The sequence below is a fragment of the Echinops telfairi genome, unplaced genomic scaffold (genome assembly GCF_000313985.2).
Source record: "Echinops telfairi isolate 266 unplaced genomic scaffold, ASM31398v2 ScPeMD7_2291;HRSCAF=2852, whole genome shotgun sequence".
NCBI classification, from domain to species: Eukaryota; Metazoa; Chordata; class Mammalia; order Afrosoricida; family Tenrecidae; genus Echinops; species Echinops telfairi.
The window spans coordinates 28,199,825-28,205,824 of NW_022106189.1; the positions used below are offsets into that span (position 1 = coordinate 28,199,825).

General features: G+C 47.1%; 1 protein-coding gene across 1 annotated transcript in view; it reads right to left on the reverse strand.

Moving 5' to 3' along the window:
* Positions 1–6,000, reverse strand: part of CDH11 (cadherin 11) — a 99,360-nt gene that overhangs the window by 55,638 nt on the left and 37,722 nt on the right. The window lies entirely within an intron of this gene.

Consider the following 6,000-nt stretch of genomic DNA (forward strand, 5'->3'; position numbering starts at 1 on the left):
GATACCGCTATACGTGGAGGTGGGGAGAAGATTCCCAGAGACCACAGGTGGTCATCCAAAACTTGGTTGCTAGATTAATTGGTCTGCATCTCATTGGAGGTTGACTTACTCAGTGAGTAAGATTTTCTCTTGTAGGGTTCATGTTTCCCCCCAAAAAACCAAAGACCTTATCTTAGCCTGGAAGTCTCATAATAGAAAATGTCAAGTCTCTCCAACCAGAAAAAACCATGATTCGTTTTAGGGGGGGGCCTTGCCAACTGCTCCAAATGGCTTGTTTCCGACACCCACCATGAGGCAGCCACTCATCAACAGTGAAGATGGATCACTAACAACTCTGTAGACTCCTTCTAGGTTTCTAACTGCACTCATGTCTACCCACCCCCCAGAACGCTGGCTCTGTCACCAGTTCCTCCTTCCTGCTGCAGGTTCTGGGACGTACTCTTGCTGCGGCTGGAAACTCGATTCTCCCCTAAGGAACTTCCCGGGCTTGCCTCTCTGGCTTAGAACCTCCACGCTCATCCTTTCTCCTTAGAATGCCCTGGCTTCCCAAACCAGACCATGCCTTTCCGCCCTCCACCACACCACAGTGAGAGGGTTCTCAGAAAATTGTTTAGTGAGGATGACCTATTGATAATGAGGATTTTCTCTAAGCACTGAAGTATCTATATGAAATCCATGAGTTTATTGATCAATAGAGGAATGACTATCATTTTTGACAGGAGTCCTTTGTTGGCATAAGTAGTTAAGTACTAGACTACAAGTCGAAAGCTGGGCACTTGGAACCCATCCAGAGGTTCTTCTGAAGACAGGTCTGATGATGTGCTGCTGAAAGAACACAGTCTTTTAAATCTCGTGGAGCAGTTCTGCCCTCGACACAGTGTCACCATGAGATGACATCAACTCAACAGAAATTAGCAGCACAACAGCATGGTTCTCATCGCAGCGCTGCTGATAATGGCAATGAGATGGAAACAACCCATGTGCCCATCGTTGAAGGATGGTTACAGAAACTGCGGTCCATAGATACAATGGACAACTACACATCACTGAAAACACAACCATGAAGCCAGGCAGCACCTCATGGCATGGCTGGACCAGGAGAACATGATGCTGAGGGAAATGAGTCAATCACAAAAGGGCAAATATTGTATGACATGACTGTTATAAGGAACAATGACCAAGACGACGTTCAAGTCAAAGGGTATAGATTTTGGAGGTTACCAAAGGGGAGGAGGGCACGGCAGAGAAGAGGAAGCAGTTGGCTAGAGGGTTGGCAGTTAAAGACTTAGGTGAAGGGGAAGATGATAATCAACAAGAGGAAGAAGAGATATTGAAGAAGGAGTGGGAAGGGTAAGCTATTGCGTGGGGGGGGGCTGTTAAAAAGATCTTAAACAGTTGACTATGAAATTGATGATCTGAAATGTCAAACCACCACTTAATTCATGATAAAAATGTTCAAACCAAGCAAAAAGCATCTTTCTCCGGTTCCTTGTTACCTGGATGCATGAAGGAGGTGGGCAGGAAACACAGGGCATGGATCTCGGTATAGTGGATCCACTGGGGGAGGAGACAGACTGGATTCGGCACATGGTACCTAGAGCCTACAATCCAGGTGACCTAGGACAAGCGCACGAATGGCTCCGAGGCCTTGTGCAGTCTTCTCTGAGGAGCAGGTGGTAGGTAAGAACTGCTGCACAGAGAGGGCTGAGCACACACTCGGGGCAGTGGGCGGATGCTGGGCAGGTGGAAAGGAAGGTCTCCCCACAGCAGAAAGAGGGGGCTCGTCCTGACGATGGGGCCACTCCAAGAAAGAGAATGAGATGGTGCTCTGAGAGAAGGAACAGGATTCAGGAAAGATAAACTGCTCAGGAACAGTAGGGGGAGTATGGATATTATGAGGGTAGGGGCATGGTCAGAGAGGGGGAAGGGGGAGAAAGGGAGAACCCATCACAAGATTAGAGACATCGCCTCCCATCCCCCAAAGGGGGCAAATTACAGAAACATGGGTGAAGGGAGACAATGGACAGTATATGATATGAAATAATAGTAATATATAATTGATCAAGGGGGAAAAAGAGGAGCTGATACCAAGGGCTCAAGTAGAAAATGTTTTGGAAATGATGATGGCAAGAAATGTACAAATATACTTGATACACTTGATGAATGGAATGTTATAAGCGCTGTAAGAGTCCCCGATAAAATGACTTAAAAAAACAGAGTTATGTGAGCGAACCTAGGAGCTGATTCAGAAAAGGAGTGGTGAAAAGATAGTCATTTTTCCACTACTTGAAGTCCCTGCATGAATTTCAGTGGCTACACATTGGGCTGTGATCCTGAAGGTCAGCAGTTCGAAACCACCAGCCACTCCTATGGAGAAAGGCTTTCTACTCCTGTAACGAGATCCAGTTTTGCAAACTCCCAGGGGCGGTTCCACCTTGTCTTACAAGGTCACTAGGAGTTGCTACAACTTGGGCAGCAGTGAGTTTAGCCAGTTAATCAGTTTCTGGCCTTAGCAGAAACTAGACAATATGGCAATGGCTGGAATGCTAACATATTGAGACAGGACCTTTTCCTTTCTGAATCCAAAGCAGACCATCAGCACACATCTGATGGACGATGGCCTGAATCACTCTGGCACTTCACTGACTCTGTCCTTCCAAGCCCAAGCTCTTCTGTGGTGTCTGTAACCCAGATAAATGGCGTCTGGGAAGCGTAGCAGGGTGGCTAACGACCTGATTGTTGCTAGCGCACTGAAAACCACCTTGTCTTCTGGTTCGTCCCTTTTTACGGTGGCGGAAGCTGGGACCTTTAGGGTTTGGTGCACACAGGCACTTTGGGATATGGTCAAGGGTATGTTGTGGAGAAAGAAACACCCAAGGGGCAGCAGCAGCATTTGAGAGCTTCACCTCAGAATCCGGGCATTTGAATGAAAGGAGGGATAAGCTGCTAAGGGAGGTAGTATGGTGCAATGGGAAGTTGTCAGGGTCTCTTCAGGAAGCTGGTGGTATGGTCTAGACCCTGCCTCTCACTCCTCCTGGGCCCTCATCTCATCCCCCGCTTCACTCTGCCAGAGGAGAAGCAGTGGGGTGACACTTTCTAAAGGTGGGCGTCTGGTGTTTATTTGCTTATTGGTCGCTGGAGTTCAGAAGAAAATCGTGGGCATTTTCCCTGATTCATTTATGGTATCCTCTCTTGATTCAATGTTATCTCAGTTCAAGATAAACTTGCTATTGTCTTAAAAAAATTTTAAAACATTCTGATGAAAGTACACATAGAAAGTATACATAGGAAGGCCATCGAGCCCACCTTCCTTTCCTCAATGACTTCCACAGGTTCAATGCAATAGGGGGCATCTGGGTGGCATAAAACAGTCAAATGCTCGGCTATTGGCTGGAAGGTTGGGAGTCTGGGCCTACCCAGAGGTACCCTAGGGATAGGCCCCACCTGGGAGCACCTGAGGAAGCCTAGAGTCATAGTAGGTTGCACCTGGGGCAGCTGACCCACCGCAAAGTCGGCAACTGAACTCCACCAGTGACTCCCAGGGAAACAGATAAGCCTTTCTGCTCCCATAAAATTGGCTTGCCCCGGAAATCCAAATGGAGAGGTTCTACCCTTTCCAAGTGAATTTTTGAGTTTTGCACACTGTATGGGAGAAATCAACTCTGACGCCCAAAGGGCCGCCGTGAGGTAGAATCAACTCAAAGGCAGCCAAGGCCATTTCTGTCATGGTCACTACGTCCTTCCAATCGTGCATTCTCTGCTTTTCCAAATAATCCCACTCCCACTGACATCATTCCCAATGCCCTTGAAGCAAGGATTTCTAACTTCATCACCGCTATGTATTCCATGCTGATCCCCAAGCAGGCACAAGTTTAAGGAATGAATGCTGGGAACCACAGACTTTAACTTCACACTGGCTGTTGCCTACAGAAGTCACGGAGAAATAGGAAAGAGAGCATATGGTACAGCAAGTGCCCCACCCACTTTCCACCACGCCAAGTATTAAGTGTTCACTTACCCAGTGATAAATTATTCTTGCATATAAACTGTGAAATGTATTTGAAAGAAAGGGTTTAATTAAAGTTGGTATTTCTGCACCTCTTTCTTCTGACTGCCATTTTGCTGTAAAGCACAATTATTTCTGACACTGGAAGTGTTGAAAGTAGATGACAACTCCCTCCTCCCCTTATAAAACATTTGAGCTTAATACTAATGAATTCAAGAGCTTCCACATGACCGATAAACAATAAGCTTCACTCTTTGTTATAAAAGCATAAATATCGGCTTTCTTCTGTGGGAAAGAAGAGGGAGATCCATTTTCTTTTCAAAGGAATTCATTGGGTCCATTGTTTATAAGGGTCTGGATATCATATGTAATACATAGCTACAGAAATGATATGTTCCATGCATGCTTATGATGAGTTTCAAAAGGTTATTATCTTTCAGTTGACTCCCGTTCAGAAGGGAAATTCACTCCACAGCTGCTGTGATCAAGTCACTCTTCTGAGAAGTTTACAAAGAGTAACTCATTGATTAATTGGTTTATCAACCCCAGGATCAGTAGTATGAAGGTCATAATTTAAAATGACAAGGAAACAGAGTCGCAGATAACGGGAGCAACTGGCGCAAGCTTACACAGAGGATCAATAGCAGAGCTGGGATTTGAACCAGTACAGACCACAGAGCCTGCTTCCTCAGGCCACTGAGCAATAACCAGCTCTTGTCACGTGTGTGAAATCTAGAAGGAAGGGATATGGACACTGTCATCAATTGTCCCCTCAAAGTCCCTGCAGGAGTTAAATCAACAAGGAGACTTGATGTGGCATGCTGATAGGGCTACGCTGACAATATTAAGAATGCCTCACGCGTCACTGGGTCATCGCCTTCTTGGAAGGATGGCGTTGGTGAGGAATATTGAACAGACCAGTTCAAGACGAGTCCTGGAGGCTGGCAGAAGACTGAGCAAATCCATCTTGGAAGAAGGACTGCCAGTAGAAGACTCCCTAGAACCAAGAGTGGTGAGACTTTCTCGGACCTGCTCTGAATATGATGTCACCAGAGACCAGTCCTGGGTTAAGAAGAGGGTCAGGGACACAGAGGAAGTCCCTCAGGGCGATGGGCTAACCCACTGGCTGCCACAATGGGCTCACATACAGCGGGGACTGCGAGGACGGCACAAGACAGGGCAGGGTTTTGTTCAGTTGAGGAAAGGCTTGCTATGAGGTGGAAGTGATATCAAGACACCTAGCACCACTATCAGCCTGCCTGAGAACTCTTCCCAGGGCCAGAGTTTCAAATAGTCTAGCCAGTATTACCAGGGATTCCCATGTCACTGGAAAGTCCACGGAGGCATGAAGAGATGAGATCGCTGGCCCAAGGTGACACAGGCATCAAGTCGACGAGCTGAGTTTCGAACTCTGGATGTTTGAAGGGTGGACTCACACTCTTACCCCACATAATTCTATAAGATACGGCTTCTCTAAGAGAAGGCTGCAGATACAATACAGATATCCTCCCCCCCATCCCCCGCCTTCACACACAGTGATCTAAAGATGATAACAATTCAGCCCTGGGGGCTGGGTGGTGGTGACTGAAATATTAAGTCTATCAGAAAGGGAATGATGAAGTGCTTCCTAGCAATGACCTAAATGAAGACGAAAGGATGAGCATCCGTAACACGGCACAACCAGGTCCTCAAACCGCTCAATGGCATCATTCTCGCTCTTCCCTTTTCACGCCCCAGCTTGGAATTGATCGACGCGTCCAAAAGAGCAGGGGACCCAGATGACTCTGGCTCGTGGTCGCCCTCTGGGTCTGGAGCCCAATCCACCCTTGGGTTCAATTCTTCAGCCAAATCATAAGTCAGTGGACGGGAGGAGCAATGACACTGTTGACGTAATTTGGGATGAAGGAGACACCATTTGCCCAAGGGCAAAGTTCAGAAGGCTAGGGAAAGATGGAGGCACAGAGGCGGTGGGATGGGTGATGCTACCTCGAGGG